The 19,791-nt window shown below is 40.8% G+C and overlaps 1 long non-coding RNA gene across 1 annotated transcript; it reads left to right on the top strand.

Annotated features, from left to right (window-relative positions):
• The first annotated feature begins 2,103 nt into the window (after nt 1-2,103).
• On the top strand, nt 2,104-17,388 carry LOC311249536. Its single transcript, XR_014621198.1, has 5 exons — nt 2,104-2,441; nt 8,015-8,112; nt 8,219-8,384; nt 10,410-10,455; nt 11,185-17,388. It is a non-coding gene; the product is annotated as an uncharacterized lncRNA (long non-coding RNA).
• The last annotated feature ends 2,403 nt before the right edge of the window (nt 17,389-19,791 follow it).

Raw genomic sequence — 19,791 nt, 5'->3', positions numbered from 1 at the left:
TACAGTAATGACTGCACTTTACTACCAAGCCAATATTGGGTCCAGTATAATATTGTGCAAAGCCGCTACATGTATCACCAGCTAATATCTTTATATAATATATTAAACAGATAGTAGTAGCATGGAGTCTATACTATGGACCATGCTGCCGAAAAAAAGGCTGCTGCTGGTGACAGTCCCTAAAAGTTCACAGTATAACCTGTGTTTCCTGGATTTCACACAGGTTTAAGTCGAAAGTTCCTTGTTTTAAAAGGGTACTATGTAGTTTCGGAGAAGAAAATCAAAATCAGAATTTTAATATTTACAATGTTAATGAGGTAATAATACCAGCTCTCATAACTGAATAAACAAGCTGTTCTCAGAGGAAAATAAGGTCCAAGAACACTGCTTGAGGCTAGAAAAGGTGGCAGGGTCCGCCACATATAAACAAAGAAAAAACAGTATGAAATTGTGTTGTCCTTTAAGGTTAGTTTGTTTATTCAGTCAAGTTTATACAGGCATAAAAAATCAGTCAATGAAGATCTTTCTCTTCTCATTAACATTTTTCACAAAAACTACACAGTGCACCTGTGGGTAGAAACTGAGCCAAGAGCTGCTGGCAGGTGATGAAGAGTGTGGAAGTGTGAAGGACAAAAAAAACAAAAACAAAACTCCAACACGTTTGTTCTATTTTAAAAATAAAAGGGGAAACTACTGTCATGGTGTCAGTCTGGAGGAACACTTATCAAAAATAAAGTCACTAACAAGCCTCTTCTCACAGGGAAAATAAACATGTCTTCCAAAACATGCTCCACTTTTGCCACATATTTTTTAAATAGCCCACAGGACAAAAAACAACAAAATAAAGTCTATGCACTTCTAAATTTGGGAGTTGAGGGATGAGGAATAGTTGGAATCTTAAAGCACCAGAGGTCATTTTTAATGATGATTGGTGTATGATTGATTTTGATGCCTAGTCTAGTACCTGAGAACAGCGAATTAATGAGTTCGGGTCATTGCCGTGTTGTTTTTTCGGAATTAGCACACATGATCAGGTGGTTTAGCTATAAAGGAGCTTTTATTTAAGGATTTCCACAAACCAAATCTGCAAAAACAGGTAGATTTCTGATAATAATTAAGCAAACTTAGGCTCTTTTCTCTTAAAATGTTTGGTCTCCAAGGAACAGATAATGAGCCAACAGATGAAAATGATAACGCTTCCAGTTTTAATCTATATAAAATGTTAAAAGAGATCATCACCACAATGGTTCTGATGTCTTTGGTTCCTGACCAATCAGTGCTGTGGTGGAATGTAACTCAGTACATTTACTCAATACTGTACTTAAATAGAAAGTTGAGATACTTGAGTATTTTCTTGTCATGCCACTTTCTCCTTCTTCTTCATGACATCTCAGAGGGAAATATTGTACGTTTTACGTATTGTACGTTTTTTACAATGTTTGGACTCTTGGCTGGACAAATGAAGCACTGTGAAGGCGTCAATTTGGGTTCTGGGCAGTGGTGGAAAGAGGACTGAAAACCAAGTATCTAACCAAGTATGAATACAGTTACATTCCTCAGAGTTTTAGTTACTTTTTAACTGAAATTAATTCCAGTTATACTCAGTACTCAGTGTAACTAGGTAGATTACATTACAGTAAGTAGACTACGAGTCAAAATGCAGACTTGAAAAACTTCATTAAAGTACAAGTACCCCCAAAAATGACTTAATTACAGTAATTTGAGAAGATGTAATTAGTTACTTCCACCCCTGGTTCTGGGTAACCGTGACAGCATTTCTCACTATTTGTTTTTATAAGTAAATGAATGGAGAAAATAATCAGTAGCGTATTGACAGTACACATTAGTTGCAGTTCAATTCAAAATAGTAACTGTGAGAATCTTACTTTCACAAGAATGCAGGAGTGATGATAATCTAATCATACAGTATAGGCATTTAACAGTCAGAGAGGACATTTAACTGCATTGAGTACTGTTACTTTGAATACTTTAAGTATTTTATTTCAATTGGGCTACATTTATTTACTTAAGCAACATTTTAAATGCAGTACTGTTACTTGTAACAGCGTGTGGTATCAGCACTTTCACTTGTGTAAAGGATCTTGATAGTCCCTCCAGTCTGAGAAGGAAATGGCCGAAGGCAGCACTTTTCAGGAAGGGACGCAGCCGCCAGTAGTCACCTGCCTGTGTGTCAGGAGGTGTTGAACCTTCACCTCCACGCTGACGATGAGTGGCACCGAGTGGGCACTTCGCGTGCTCGCTGTGAATTCCTCCCCACGTTTCTGAGATGCGCCGGTGTGACCGATGAACGCTGAACGAACCGGTTAAAATAGGATGTCAACAAGTGACGCAGGAGAGTTGGAGCTCAGAGTTGTTGTAGGAGGAGAGACAGCTACGCCTCAGTGCGGGACAGCACGAGCAGCACGGAGTACAGCCGCGAGGTACGTACACACGGCTTTAAACTGCATTTTAACAACGAGTTTGTCGTTAATTTGTGTCCTCTGCGCTTCTTTTCAGCCCGTTTAATGTCGCTGCGCACTTTTTGTGACTTGTTTGCGTGCTGGAGACTTTAGAGCCGGGGCTCGAGCGCTTTTCTGTGAACCCTCGCCAAACTGCGTGTATAAATCTGCATGTTTAATGTTGCAGCGCGTGTCTTGGAAAACTGCGCGTCTCTCACAGCCAAACGAAGACGTGTCACGATTCAAGGCTTGGTTTGAGAAAATTCGGCACTAAGCTGTTCAGCGGTGTGACATTTTATACCCGGTTCTCAGCTGGAACCTGCCCACACGTTGCTGTGTTTGACAGCTGGGTGCGGGAATAACTTGTGAAGAAAGTATATTTTTTTTACTATAGCGTGTTTTGTGTGCTACTTTGGATACAAGAAGCTGTGCTGTTGATCAAAAGTGGCTGCTCACGATTCGTGTGCTCCTTGGTCTTGGTGTACGAAAGTTGCCAGATTTTTGACTGAGGTTTGGTGGGACATGCTCTTCTTGACACTTACAAAGCGTGACGTAACCGGGGTCGAGTTAACTTGCAGAGGTTGAATGTAGGAATTATGTAAGCAAGTTCAGAACGTAGGTTTTGGGACTGAATGCTGTAGTATATGAATTTATTATTAGTCTAGTTATGCAGCTTACATGCTAACCAATACTAGATTTGTATGGGTGTATTCAGTAAGCCACATAGGCCTACTGTAAACCAGCAGCATTTGGTTGGTGTATTATAGAGCAGTTCAGCTTAGGTGGCTTAGCAGGCGAGCTCATACATGCACATCCAGGCTTGCAGTATCACAAAGATACCACCACGGATACACAGTGCAGCTGCCTGTGCATGTCCAGAGCTCTACCACTGTTAATTATCTGCACATCCTTGTGCTAATACCCTCTAAACCCATCTACTGTATACCCATCCATAGGCTCAAAGGTAAACAGCTCTGCTGGAAGCCTGACAGACGCTGAAGGTGTGGCAGCAAACAGGGCAGGTCTTACTTTGTCCTGCCAACTTTTTGTTACCACTCATCTAGTCAGTACAAAGTCATTAAGATATCCTTGGATGAATCTCAAGAAGTTTAGGGTGTAAATAATTTGCAGTAGTTTGAACATTGCATGTGTTGAGTGCACACCCACACTTTGGTTCAGGCTGGATCTTAGTGGTTATGTAAGTGTTAGCTGGCAGATAGAGCGGGCACACACCCACAGCGAGGCTGACCTCAAGTGAAGAATACACCGACATACTTGTATGAGACACACACTGCACATAATGGTGCGGCCCAAATAGCCTCTCAAAGGATAACAATTAGTCATCAGCTCGCAAAGCATGCAAACAAACTGAGAGACAGTTCACAGAGTGCTGATAACATGTACTGTATGTGACATGGCTGCAGAAGCGCTGACTGGTGATTACAGGTTGTTTTATTTTGTCAACACCAGATTAGAGGTCACTAATGCCTGAGATTAATTTTGGGGATTTTACTCTTGAAATGGGATAATAACTCTAACCTTAAAAAACATTCAATTAAACCCATAGAAAATAAGGGTGTCCTTTTACCCTCTGTCAATTATTTTTTCAAGTACTTGTTTTGTTTATCTAAAGCTAGGAAATAAAGACCCAGAGAGACATTTTTAAATCCTCTGCTCGGCTGATTCTTGATCTAACTCAGAATGTGTGACCAGCATTTTCCAACATTGTCCATCATTTGTGGACCAAAACTGACAAATAGACTCATGGAGAAAATAATCACAAGATTAATCGATAACGAGAAGTCCTCATCCTGGTCCCTTGGATGCAGCCCTAAAAATATGTTACAAATATATTCACATATTTATATTTTTAGGAGCAAAATCTGCAGTAAATACAATTACAAATACGTGTGCCAATCTTTAATATATATTGTCACCATAACCAGCAAACCTTCCATCTATGATAAGCCAACTGCACAGGACATGGACCACTTTCTCACCAACCTTAGTCGCGTAACTGTTGAAAACTGTGTTGCAGTTGAACAATGGTTGTAGAAACTAGCAGAAAAATCTGCTAGGATGACTAAAAGCTGCAACTGATAAATATTTCCGCTATTAATTCGTCAGCTGATTATTTTCTCAATCAATTTTGAAAATTGTAAGATGCTGAGCACAATCTACCAGAGCCATGTTCAGATTTAAATAACTTGTTTTGTCCAACCAACAGTCCAGAACTTCAGAACATTTAATCAGTTTATTATAGCAAATTATTGGATCAACTAATCAATGAATTAAGGTATTGTTTCAGCAGTAGCTTAAAGTAATGGATAAGTAGTTGTAATATCTGGCAAATGGAGGTAGTATGAATGCAAACATGTCCAAACCTACTGGGAAAAAAAGACCAAGCCTGCACATCCAGGCATGCACAATATGGATTTTTTCAGCTGATACTGATAACTGATAATTACCTGCTTCTGATGGCCAATGCCAAGATAACCAATAATTTCACATATTTGTGTTTTAAAAATAAATAATTTACCTGTAATTTATGCACACGTGAAAGTAAGAAAGGCCAAGATGGAGTTAGCAAAGAATGAATTAATATTCTTCTTCTTCTTGTTGTTTCTTGGTGGATCACAAACCAACTTTCAAGCTGCAAACAGCCATCTGCTGAATTGGAGATTGTAAATGCTGCACCTGGTTTCATCTTCATGTCTTTATTCGTCGGCTACAATTTCACAGATACAGATAAATAGCCGATTACATAAAATTCCAAATATTGGGCTGATAATTTATCAGGCAGATAAATATCATTCATCGCTATGTTGTATTTATTCAATGCTTCAGCCACTGATCTGATGCAGACGATGTGGTTTCTCTGCGATGAACAAAGGTTGAAACAACAGGAAAGTAAACAACAACAATTTTGGAAATCGATGAATGGTTCAAGTCATTTTTCAAGCTAAAACACCAAGTATTTGCTGTTTCCAGCTTTTTCAAATGTCAGGAGTTGATTCTTTTCTTTGCCATATATGACAGCGAGTTAAATCTGAAGTCTTTGGGTTTTGGACTGTTGATCCGACAACATTAACAAAATAATAATCCACATATTCAACGATTATAGTTAAACTGCTGCCTTACTATCAATCAGTTCCACGCATGCAATCCCATCTATTGAAGGATGGAAATTAAGGGTTACTTGAGCGTATTCAAAAGAGCAATGGAGGCACTAAATGTTCTGAACCAGTGGACTCTCTAAATTTCCTAAACAAAGTAGACACTAGCGTTAACAATGCAGTTTCACCTTGTGGGAATGCGGCCCCTCATGCTCTGTCATCACAGGCCTACCTCTACTGGTTAAAATGTCCAAACATGGTTACCTCCAGGTTTATAGCACTGATATTGCTGTGATATGATCTGCTTTCTTCTGTTGCCTCCAGGAGAGGGAGGATTAAAAACACTGAGTACCATCCACATGGAAGGCGTGTTGGCTTTGGCACTGAAGTAGCTGTTGATGATCTCCCTCTCGCCAAATCCTCCCTCCTCATGTTTTATCTGTGTCTCTCGCATGTCATGTCACGTCAGGCTTTTATACAAGCTTAACAGACATTAAGCTCTAATGGGGCCCATGAGTCGTCCCTGAAGGCAAGGTGGATAGGGATAGGTCGAGATGTTCCATGTTATTAAGGAAGGTCAAGAGAGACAAATCATCTTCACTCTGTGATCACACAAAGCACTGCAGCTTACACAAAGACTATGGATCCTAAGTAGCAATTTCCATCCACTTATAAACCTCTGAACTGGATAAGAAAGAGAGAAAGGTATCCTGGAATGTCCCGTGACAGATAATTGCTGTAGTTAAATGTGTTATGTTTAATGTTCAAAGGTTGCAATGACACGTACATCCATTTTTAGATTACCGCCTCATCCGTGTTGTGGTGTGATCATCGTGCTCGGCAGTAGGAACACTAGCGTGGGTTCAGCGTTGGGTTGCAGCAGTAAATGTGCATATGCATGCTTTAGTGACTGTGTGAGTGGGTGTGTTAGCTCTGTGCTCTGGTTGTAAGAGAGAAAGTGTGGAGTGAACAGAGTCGAAAATTGTTATATAACCACAGCTTATCAGTCCAGCACTGCCCTGCTGATAAGATGAGGGAAGCATGATTGAGCTTCCTTACTTGAACCTTTAGCACTAATTAGATTTTTTATACAAATCAGATTACGAGAAAGAGAGAACAGTGTATGTAAGTCAGCAGAAAAGGTTAGTAGATTCTTGGAAGATGAGATGAAATGATCACAGAAAATAAATCGGCAGTCATTTTTCAAGCAAAAACACCAAACTTTGTGTTTTAGCTGTACAAATGTGAGGATATATAGCCCTTTTCACACAGTACTAGTACCTGGGAAGCTCTCGTAATGTAATTGCAGATTAGTCTGTGACCTTAATCCCATGCGAATGTGCTATGTCTGTAATTTGTAAAGTAAAAATTCCACCGCATATTTCCTCCGCATATTTTTTGCCAAACAAAGAGTTTCTGTGATAATATCTGTCTTGTGTCATCAGACAACTTAACTAAGACATTTGATCACGGCTCATAATCAACAGCAGTCAACAGCTGTGCTATGAGTTCGGCTATATTGACGTTTAAAAGTGATGACACAGAGAATTAGGAGCATATTCAAGTACAGCCACAAAGCATCTTTTACTTGATCTAACAGAGCTGCAACGGTGTATTTATGTTTGTAACACATGCAGAAAGTAGCGTCTTGACATGATATCAAGGAGATAATGTCAGGAAATCCAAGTAAAATACAGACTTTGCTTATCCTGTGAGAATGTGCCACACAAAACACAAACATTGGGTGGTAATTTTTAAATTACAAGAGGTCCCCTGGTAGTACTAGACCCGTGCGAAAAGGACTTGTGATAGTAAACTGAATGTCTTTGGGTTTTGGGCTGTTGGTTGGACAACAAGATGTTATCTTAGGCTGAAGCAATATGAGACTGACACTTTAAAAAACTAAACAATGAGCCAAGAAAATATTCACCAATTTTATGCTGGGCCAGAAATTGGATGCTCAACATTTAAGCTTGATTAATGTTTGTGGATTAAAGGGTTACAGTGTAAGTCTATGCACACAGCCACTGGAAATATGCCAATGTAACTACATGTTGGGGCTACGGAGATACCAAATAGGGACTACAAGAACGGTTTCTGATGCAAGTAGATATTGTCGCTTTGGGGAATATGATTAAGGCACAGTTATATATGATACTGTACATCTGTGTAGTGTTGTGGTGGTGCTAGAGACAGTTGAAATCCGACAGCTATAAAACAGAACATAAGCTGCAGGTACAGTATCTACAATAGGACTATGATTACGTTCTTGTGTTGACCCACTGCAAGAAGCACTGTCCCAGCTGCTTCACTGTGGGGCTGCACAGTCACCTGCAGGATATGAACTGGAGCCACCGTAAAAAATCTTTTTGCACTAGAAAAAGTCTTAAATAGATTTTAACTTTTTCTGGGGGTTTCTTTTCTCTTTTGTTTTTTCAGAGAACAGCAAAATGAAACATTCAGTGAAAGGTTCAGGCACCATTGTGATGGAACCGCAACTGGACAGCAGTGTCACCTTCAAGAAGAAACTCACAAAGGTAACACACTAACATCAGATGCACATGATGCACACATTGTGTCCGTCAAATGTTTGAATTTACAGCAGTGAGCAGAACATAATCCCCTACTCTGAATCTATTACAGCACTAAAACAGGAAGAAGTTGCCCATTGTGGTGATTCACAGGTCCAGACCCAGAAGCCAATTGGACCAAGATTCACCTCCGGCCTCTTCGTCAGATTCTCCAGGAAGCTAGGCCCTGAAAACCCAGTGCCAAGAATCAAGAAGAATTTAGACCCCTGTCTACACAGGTAAATAAGGAATAGATTTACGCTGTTACAAATGTTAATGAAATTGTGCACTGACCATGAATGCAGGCTCAATAAATGATTTCTCCCTGAGTCACAGTTCAAGGAATAACATGACTTCACTCTTCAGTTAAGACATGGGTGTAGATAAATAAAAACAACATTCATCAGGGTCCTTAGGTCATTAAATATTTCATACCAGGAATGGAAGCACCTGGTCCATGACAATGTTTTATGCAATATATGGGTTTTTAACCCAAGTTTTTAAGCTCAAGTTTATCATGATTTAATTCCATTGTTGGGATAATCGTAAATCAGGATGATCGTGAATATCCTCACATCAGTGATTTGAAAAATCTGTCTAGTTTGACAACGTACATATTGACTTTCTAATTTATATTCAATTGCCGTAAGGGAGAGCTCACATCTTTCCACTCATCCCAAAATCCTAAGCCTGGCACAATGGCTGAAGGCACACTTAAGGTTAAATCGGATGTGTTGAAATACTATGGATAGACAGGAAGATGAGGTGCCCACCTGCTGAACCCACCCAATCATGAGGTGCCAAGTTTCCCACCCCTGTTTGTTATCATAAAACAGGTCTTAACCATTCCCTCAACTTTCCCAACAATGAGTTGTTTCATCATGATTGGGAAGCTGTACAAGCCAATATCCCAGGGGCATTTTCTGAGGTCTGGAATAGGTACATCTGGCACTAATGGTCGTATCATTTTCAGAGTTGCTGAAATCACAAGTCATCACCAACATTTAGTCAAACACTAACTGAACCACTGAACCCTGTCTGCATACTTTAGCCTGTGATACACTAACTAGAGTGGTCAGCCCCTTGTATAAACAAGGAAGTGCAAGGTAATTATGTAACCCCTAAGTGTAGGTTGGACATGATTGCATTTATATGTGTTTGTCTTGTCGGGAGTTGACAGTATGTTTGTATTTGTCTGTATTTGAACTTCACACTTCATGACCTGAAAGCCAGTATAGGAAGATAAAAAGCTCCTACCACCCTTTCAGCAGCCCAGCTTTACAGTCTTTACCTGCAGGCTGATTCTTTGCATGACAGTACTTCCTGTAGTCAGCAGCACAAGAGAATCAGTCATATTAGGTTAGACTTGTTGTTTTTCTGGCTGCATAATTGCTTTAGAAATTGTGTATTATGGAAAAAGGAAGTATGTGCCGAACATTTTCCTGAGGCATACTGGAATACATGTGATGCAATGCCAAAGATTACATTAGCCTTGTGACTAGAGGTCATTGATATGACTGGCTTTATAGGCTCAAGGGAGAACACACCCATTTTTTCTGTCAGCTAGCTACATTCTTTCATGCCATCCAACATGTCCTTATATAGACATGTACTGAGTGTGTGTGTGATCATGTGTGGTCAATGTGCCGCCATGGTCATGAAAATACCTTGCAAGTGCTGTCATAATTTCGTAAAAGGTGTGACTTTAGTGCACCTGTGACAGTGGGAAAACTGTTAAGTAAAGAGAGAGGCAGGAGGAAAGGAATGCTGACCATCCTGTTGATCAGCATTGCTATGGCAAAATGATCTCCATGTGATCCTCAACTGTTTCACAAAAACATTACAGGAGAGCACAGAATGTATGTATATATACATCACTGCAAGTACATTTACTGTAAACACATAGAAGAGTACAGCTTACATGATAAACGAAAACAAAACGCAAGTCAGTTAGATTATTTAATGCTGTGTCATATTTATTCCTTACTACATTCATTTCTGATGTGCATATCACATCCAGCATTAACAATAATAAAGTGTTATTTATTTATTTAAGGGAAATCCAACAGCTGCCTGGTGTGTCAGAAAACTGATATACTGGTCTAACCTTATTCAGTGTTGCTCTCATAGGTCATATGTAGGAGAAACGAAACGTTTTGTGCATACTGTACATTATGTACAATCTACAGTTACTGTAAGTGACAAGTCCAATCCCAGATAGTATTCCTAATGGGTTTCATGACTTCTTTCTCCTGTTTTACCAGTTTAACTGAAACACAGAGGGCTGAGACTGAGATCAGCAACTGTCAGGTAAGAATTAGCCACAATCTTGATGATCATTAATAATGAATGATTGTTTTTCGGACTCACGCTAGAGTCGTTATAATGTAAAAAATAAATAAACACATTTAATTTCCTGTGTAATTTAAAGTGACAAGTTCATAGTCTCTGATATTCCTTGAAAACCAGATGAAGCAGTTTACTGTGAAATCATCACAACATAATAAGTGACATTGCGTACTCTTGAAAACATGAGTCTGGTTATTATTTTAAGAGTTAGAAAAGACAGGGTGTGTGTGTGTCCTTGGAAATCTTTCCTGTCTTTCAAAATAACCTGTTTGTCAGGGCCTGAATCTCTTAAATAGCTACACCATGGGAACAGACGCTTAAGCAAAGCTCAGGCGTCTGCAAGCCAAAAATTTGAATATGAGATAGGCCACTGTTGCATACAGTAAATTGCAGAAAGCATTTTACTTTAGTGTGCAAGTAATTTGCATTGGTATGATTTGATAAGGTCAAGTTGACATATGAAAAGAGTTAGGCTTCAATGATACAGCTAGACATTTACTAATAAGTGGTTACAGTAATGAAATCGAATGTGGAATGTTGTGTGCTCATGTGAATTGTTTACGCAAAAATAATTAATTAATTAATTAATTAATTAATAATTAATTAATTTATAATGAAGATTCTCATTTGGTAAAACAAAAAAAAAGATTAACATCTGGTCAGTTGCAATAATTCCTCTTCTCTTTACAGGTTAATGGAGAAACATCACCAACGGACATCTCTATAAAGGTAGCCGGTGACTCTTCAAGGATCCAAGCCAAGAAGAAAGAAGAGTTTATCACAGTTGTTTGCAATGAACTGGAGATTTCCCGGGACTTGAGTATAACTCACAGTTTCTCAAATGGGGAAGTTCGACCATATGAGTGTAATGGCTTGCGCACACTTGATTGTGGGTCACAACCAAGGACTTGCACTAGATCAGTTGAGTTAGAGGAACTTATAAAAGAACATACAAAGCTTGAGAAACAAACTGATCCTGTGGAACTATCCAGCCCTACTAGAACCATGCTGTCTTCCACTGTGGTAACAGTTCTTGCCCCACACTTAAGTGGCCGACTAAGACGGACCAAAAGGTTTGACGGAACTGGCGGTTCAGAAGCCCAGGGAAATTTACAAGATGTGACAAACACTATGGAAAACCGTACACAGGAACGCTTTCAGGGGTCTATGGACAGGCCATTGACAGAAAGATCGCAAGCCCAATCAAGGTTGCCATTTCCAGGTACCAGGAGCAATACAGTGGGCTGGTCAACTAATAGTGGTCCTGCAAGTTTGGACTATGAATCCAAGAGGAGAATGATTCAGACTGTCTCTTTGGATGTAAACTCTGGAAGGATGGGCAGTAGGAATAGAGATGCAGGTGCTTTAGGCCCTGTAGCCACAAATGTAACACCCGTGTCTCACTTCTCCCCTGGTTCAAATGAACAAAGGAGGAATCCACAAACAGGTCATCAAGGAGAACTGTCATCTTTAAACTCAAAACCAACAACCAGCAGTCTACTTCTGTCTTTGAGAAGATTCAACTCCAATGGCAAGAACTCTAATGCAGCCTCCACACTTTCTCAGACAAACCCTTCACCTCTGAGCAGTTCGCCAAGTGATCGAGATGGAAAAGCATTCACAACATACCTTTCTCAAAGCATTAACAACAATAATGTACAAGAGAGGTCAAAGACCCTCCTCTCTCCATCGCCTTTTTCTTATAAGACAACTGAAACTGGGCCCACCCTTTCCCCATCATCTTCCAATCAAAGAGGAAGGACCACATTTGAATCACGGTTCTTTCCAGCTTCACCGACAAACAAAGATGCAGAAGATGCTGCATTTACCCAACAACCTCAAACAACATATAGGACCCAGTCCAGTCTTTCATCTTCCAAACAGGCATTTCTAAGTGGTGGACCGTCAGAGAGGCAACAAAGCTGCAGGGGCTCAAGTACAGACTTATTCTCAGAGAGCTCTGTCTCCTCATCCAGACATACCCCATATGACCCTTCTGCCCTCCAAAAAACACACTCCCTCCCTAGAAGGACCACCCTGACATCCACATCCTGGTGGAAACAAGTTACCCAGGAATCTGGTCCCCCCCTAAAGCTCAATGATGCAACTAACATCAAAGACAGGCCGAACACACCCGTTGTTTCACCCTGTAATGATAAATATGACTTGGCTTCTCCAAGTCCAATTGACAACAAAATATTTAGCAGTCCAATCCCCAATAACAGAGACAACAACAACACAACAACAGAGTCAGTTTACAAAGGTAACATGAACCTTTGTACGAAGACACAGGGAGGAACTCACAACCTCAGACAAAGAAATGCTGAGGATTCACGTGACCATGAATCAGACAGGCTTGTCAAACAGCAACATGGCTCCAATTTAAATATCAGGGAACCACAAAAGCTTCACAGTTTGCCTGATGTTCTGTCCGATTCTAAATTTAGCAGAGCTACAGCACAAACGATACTGAGTCACACAAAAGATCTCACCAAACATGACGCAAGTAATAGTTCATTTACAGCAAATGTAACTGAATTACCACCTACTTTGCTAAATCCCAAAAGCCCAGAAACACCCACTGAGAGCAGCAGCAAATACAATAACAATCATTGTACATCCAATACCAACACCAGCCCCGCATCTCCTCACAACAAGAACCCTCAAAGGTTTACCAAACCATCTCTTTCTCTTGCTACCACCACTCTCACTAGTCAAGCTCCTGCCTCCAAAACTGCCTCTGGTCTCCCCCTAACTGCAAACACTAAAACTAGTTCCTCCTTTTACTCTAATCCAGTTGCTTCACAGAGCAATATTCATGCTTCATCATATACCAGCTCTTCTTCCCAAACACCCAAATTCATGAAATCAGTTAATGTCACACCTCTTGGCTTTGAAAGAACTTATGCTTCAGTTCCAAAGCCTTTTCACCCTAAAACGGTGTCCAGCCTGATTCCTACAGTCGGTGCTTTGTCTAAAACAAACTACAGTCCTGTACAGTCCACTGCTTCCACCATCTCTTCATCTACCCCTGGCAGCCATCCTGCAGCCGCAACTGTCCCCAGCCAATCCCTCCTTACTCCTCCTCTCACTCCTGCCCTTTCATCTTCTCCCACCACGTCTCTCTTAACCCCTCCTTCCACACCAATCATTACTAGCCCCAACTACTCAGACAGTTCCAGCCCTACGGAAGGGAGGACATTTTCAAGCAGCCAAGAAGGAGGCATAAAGAAACTGCGTCCCAATGGAGAGACAAAGAGAGTGAGACGAGTGACATTTGAGGACTCTGTGGATCTGCAGCATTCTGAGCCCATCACAGTTGAGAAGCCAGAGCCATCTCATGTCCCAACAAGCTCCCCATCTCCTTCCAGGTCCTCACGAAGCGTGAGAGCGCCATCCATCTTTTCCTTTCTAAGATCAAGCAGTCCAACCACAAGTACACCTCCTCTTTGCTCTCCCACTCCTAAGACCTCCAACATACAGGTGGTGAAAGGGGAGAAGTATCGATCCTTATCATCTGACTCTGCTGATTTAGTATCCAGAGAGCGTGAGAGATCTAAGCAAAGACCTAGTGACACTTTGATCTCTGACTATGGAAGAGGGGCCACACCCAGACAGGAGAGGACACTTTCAGTGGAGTCTGGCACAGTTCAGTGCCATTCCTCTGCTCCTCTCTCCCTCCCTCCAGACTTTTCAAGTGGTTATAAGCTTCGATATAGCTCCCCACCTTACTCCGCTCTCATGTCTTCCAGGTCAACACAGGGAGAAACTAAGACAGTAACCCCCAGATCACCCCTCTTTCAACAACCCTCACAGTCAAATTATACCCCACATCTATCCACACATACTGACTCAGTTGCAGTCAACACCTTACTTATGTCCAAACCCCCTCTGTCACCCATCAGTCTGCCAAGGCCCCTATCGTTGCCATCCCAAACCAAAGCTGCCACCAGAGAAAGCTTAAAATGCGGGGTTTCAGAAACTGATCAACTCAACAATAATCTTCACAAGAACAGCCAAGATCGCCAGAATGACCAGATATCACTTGTCAACAACAGAGTTAATATCAGCTCACAGTCTCTGCCAGGTGATAGGGCACATAGCTCCTCTACATTTGTAACGGAGACTCTGGTTTACAGGGTGAAATCTAAAGAAGATACAGCTACAGTTGCCCCAAAGGACACCGCACCTCTGCAACATATTGCAAATGCACCGCTTTCTATGGTGACTAATTTAAGTCAGCAGTCACACAGGGTGCAGAATAAAGAAGCAGCAGGTAAGCCACGTTGTCAAGATCAAGGATCCAGTGGTAGCAGCTCAACAGGGAGTCAGCCCACTGATGGTGAAAGCTCCAACAGAAGAATGAAGGAGAGTGTACTTGGTAAAAGCCGATTTTTTTCAATGGAGAGCAACAATGAACAAAGCCCAAAGAGAAGCAGATTTGCACTGAAGAAAAGTGTCAGCACACCAAACTCCAGTCTATCAAGATCAGAGTCAGACAGGGCCAGTAAGACTAATAACAAAGTGGACCAGGTCCTTAACAAACTGAGACAAACATTCAGCACTAGACGGATTGATGATGACTTGTCGTTCCCATGGAAGTGGAAGCGAGCCTCTCAAACACCTTCTGTTAGCGGATCAAGTGACATCAGCAATGTCAGTGATGCCACTGATGACAGTTCAAAAACTCCAGAGAAGCGAGAGCAGGAGAAAGGGATGGTGCTGAAGGACAATGAAAAGGTAACTGATGTTACGAATAGATGGGCACAAAACAGATACACTGTCACATCACCCTCTGCTTCCGGGAGCACAATGACGGGAGATAATTTTTACATTTGGTCAGACAGATCAACTACAGAAACTGACCAAGACGAGCAACATGCTTGTGTAGATCACAAGTCTGAAAGTAAAAACAAACCTCATTTGACAATCCACAGCCCAACAACTGACCAGTTTGACTTTTACAAAGACAACAGGACAGATTATCAACCAGCAAACCAGTTCCTGTCTTGTAGAGACCCCAGTCCTGGAAGGAGCTCTAATCCCTCTTCTGCTTGTCCTACTCAATTGGGGAAGTCCACATCCAGCCCCAGGAGCCCTTTCTCACCCTTCTCCTCTCTTTCCCCTCTCTCATTTCCTTCACCTGATAATACAGATGACAGTGTCTTCTACAGTCCAAAGCTACAGCGTCGAAGAGAATCCTCCTCACCATGTGAGCCAGCAGAGGGGATAAGCCTGGGGGGTTCAAGAAGAAGCCGGGCCTCCACTGGTCCTCCAAGTGCAAGTCTAGGACAGGACGAGGAACGCTTGGCATCCTCCTATGCAGACTTAAAGTATGGCATTGAGCCTGGGAGGTCATTTTCTGTGAGTTCGGTTTCGTCAAGTCGACCATCAGGGCCTGGTCGCATCTCCACTGGATCCAGGTTCATGAGTGTGGGTGACCTCTCTCAATCTGGCTTGACTTGTGGAGGCACAAGCAAGGATCTGGATCACTGGTCTGTTACTTCTGATTGGACCACACAATATGATTGCCAGCCCAGTAAGGACGGTCGAATGTCATATTTCCCCAGTGACCCTGGTAAAATGAGATCGAGATCTCTTCCTCGATCACTGACAAGGTGCTTGACAAATTGGAGCTCCAGCGTCGCTGCATCTCCACCTGTAAATACCACAACCTCAAAGCCAGCACGCCTTTGGAGCCCAAACATGAACATTTGTCACTTTGCATGGGATACAGAAGGCCCTCCGACCCCTCCTCCAACACCTCCTCTGTCACCAGCGACCAGGCGAATGTCCAAACCTCCCAGCCTGTCCTCCCCTACCTTTGCGAGCTCACCAGGAGCACCACAGCCAGCGGACAGCCAGTCCTCCAGAGGACGTTTGCCCTCCAGAGGTTATGTAACCAGCCTTAGCACTTTTGAGGAGTCTTCAGACAGCGGCTCAGACACAACAACAGATGATGAATATTACTTAGAAACAGGTGAAGGAGAAGAAAAAGAGACAGAATTGTAAAAAGCAGAATCATTTCTTTAAATCCCCCTTGCTGTCAAGTCTCTGATGGACTTCATTATCTACAAAGAGGAGAGGGACATGAGAACGAAACATCCACAAGAAGAAAGATGGGCTTACATGTAATGTAAAGAGACCTCTTCCTGTCTCTTGTTTTTTTTTTTTTTTTTTTTTTTAATGTTTACTCTCTCATTGCCACAGCGGGGACGTGAGGACAATAGGGACATATGGTTGCCTGCATGATTTGCTTTTCTAAAGTGGTGGTTGCTGTCATGTCAAAAAGACACTAAATGAGCAAGCATGATATTATCAGTATAGGTTTAAAGATGTGTGTATGTACAGTGTAGTAAATATGATAGATCTGCAATCTAGGGATATTAAACATTGTTTAAGACTTGTGTAACATTTACAGTTAGGACAGTTGCATGGCACGGTTGAAGAAATGTACATCTGTTTAGTTGTTTTAATGATCAAACTACTGTGTAAGGTGAGAATTTTGACATAAGGCTTATCTTTAGGTTTCCATTTCATCCTGCTACTTAGTAAGTGCTGAGGTAATGTGGATTAATGTGGTATCATATGATATTTCACCTGTTTTCTTCTGTTGTTTGAAGATTGAAATGATTCATGGTAAATGTTTTAAGCATAAACCAGATCCAATTTATTTTCTTTGCCACATATTTTTAAACTGGCAGAGTAAAAAGTTTTGTTGAAGAGGTTTTTAAATTCTAGGATTAAATATAATAACACTGTATGTCAAGAAATAACATTTGTTATCAGATATTATAAAAGTACTCTATACAGTGCTTGCGCTTATTTGCACACTGACAAATTTTAAAGTCTTAATATATGTTTTATAAATAAATGTAATATTTCCAACAAGAACTCATGTTTTTGGATTTATGTTTGTGTTAAATTTGTGTTTCTGCAAGTTGGAAATACTCTTCCTGCTGCTTGATGACCAACTTTAACCAGCTTGAATTCTCACCTTTTTCCCATCCCGCATGCCAAAATAAGTGAAAAGATACGCTGAGTATTGGCATGACAAACCGATGATTCAGTGCCCAGGGCTTCACTCCAGTGTGCAGGAGACGATATTAATCACAATACTGTGCTGGGTGCTATCTTCTTTAAATGGTGTCCGCCATGGGTGGGGCTGTTTTAACAGTTTCACATTATTCAAATGGGTGTTGCCTTTGTTCTTGGCTGTGGCAGCACATAAACTGTTTTGGTGAAGGGAAGATAAAACATCCATTAGACTGGGTGGATTGAGTTATTGCATGTGTGTGTTTGCTGGCAGTGTACTTTGTGTCAATTACTTTCTCTGTATGATTTTTACCAGAGAGACATTCACACTGACACAATACAATCTGCTTCATATTATTAGCCGTGACATCATCAGGGAAAGGCATGGCTGCTTCACATCATGTGTCACAGTCTTCAGAGCAGTGATTTTGAATCTGTTTTTCCATCTTATGTCATCATAACAACAGCGCAGCACTGGTGACATGGCAACGGTGCAACACTTCATCAACCAGTAGCCTCATCCAGAGCCCTAGTTTCTCCTGGTAAAGACTTGGAAAAGGCACAAAGCTGAGGCTGACAAAAGAGACTGACGGATTGTATCTTTTATTTTGTGCAGTGATTGGACCAAAAGCAGCAATATTTAAGGCCTACCATAGGCTATTTTCTTGGTCTTGGGTTGTATAAGCCAACAGAAACTTATTTTTCTTGTTTTAAGGTTACTTGAGTTAAATCAACTTGCATTCAATAATTAATATTTTACTTTAACTTTCAGATTCTTTTAAACTGACTTTTTTTAAATCACTTTGCATCACATTATATAAAGTCTGTTAAGCTGCAGGCTCTGCAGTATAAATGTTAAACGTGCACACAACAGCAGTATCCACTTTCACCCAGCAATAAATTGGAAGTTGCAGCACTTGGCATGCTCATGCCAGGGGATTGTTTTGTTTGTGTGTGTGTACATGCATGTTTGGCCTGTGCAGAGCGTTTAGCAGGTGCAGTTGTCCAAAGTCAAACAAAAGAGGTTACCAGAGGAACTGCTTTGAACACTGATATAAAGGAGAGCAACAATTTTTTCCTTTTCTTCAGTGTGTTGCATAGGTTCATGTGCATGGAAAAGGTCTGAAAAATTAAAAGCCAAAAGTCTGTGCCAATGGGAGCTCTTCTCTCCCACAGAAAACAAAATGCCTGAAATGCTCATCAGTAGTCCTGCCTTTAACTCCATGACTTGTCGACATCACACATTTCCATAAATTATGCCTATATTAACAGTAGAAGTGAAGATAATTAGAAGCTAAAAGCAACAGAGCTGCCTGGAGCGGTGCTGACTCAGGCATGTGTGAGCTGACCAATCAAGGGGGGCTTGGTATGCAGGAAGAGAGGGGCGCCTTAAAGAGACTAAAACAGAGCTAAAACAGAGCATCTCAGTCAGAGGGGGAGCACAGGGCTGCTGCAGTGGACAGTATGAGAAAACAGATGTGTTTTTGAGCATTAAAGCATGTAAACCTATTTTTAATAGTAAGCCAAAGTAAAATTATGAACGTGAAAATGATTGAATATGTCTCCTTTAAAGTACATTATAATAATATTATCATACGTTATGTTATTGTTGTATATTTTAATGATCCTATGTAGCCAAATTAATTCATATACTTCAGCTTTATTCCACTGTATTACTACCTAATTACATTGTAATACTTTGTGACATCTCTGAGTATTGTATTTGTTACACAAACACATGTTTTTTTTTACTTTTGATGCTCATTAACAATAACACTGAACTGACTCCCTAAAAATATAATGAAACAAAATGACTATGATTTAACAATCAATGTATTCAAGAATTTCGAAATATTTTAACTGTCTTTATTTAAGAAAGGCAAACACTTTAAGATATGAATATCTTGTATTTTGAGGGGGAAATTGAAACCGGATATTTTGTATTCTCTTTCAGTTTTTCCTTTTTCTGTTATTATGGAGAAAGAAATTCTTACGAGTGGAGCTCTTTGACCATCTAGTGGTGACTTAGTATAGTACACCTCAACTCCTTCATGATATTGACTTGACTACACTCCAGTGTCTGTTCCCCCTTTTTTTAATATGTAAAAAAGTATATTCTTATAATAAATAGAAGAACATGTTCAATATAGGGCTATATCTCATTTTTTTTCCAGGTTTGCACCATGAGAAACAATAACAACGGAAGACTCACCACCTGGAATCACTTAAAGACGATTTCAATCATGTGATTGGTGGTCTCAA

The sequence above is a fragment of the Pagrus pagrus genome (assembly GCF_965226575.1).
Source record: "Pagrus pagrus genome assembly, chromosome: 20".
Classification (NCBI taxonomy): domain Eukaryota; kingdom Metazoa; phylum Chordata; class Actinopteri; order Spariformes; family Sparidae; genus Pagrus; species Pagrus pagrus.
This window is presented reverse-complemented; position numbering and strand designations above follow the sequence as displayed.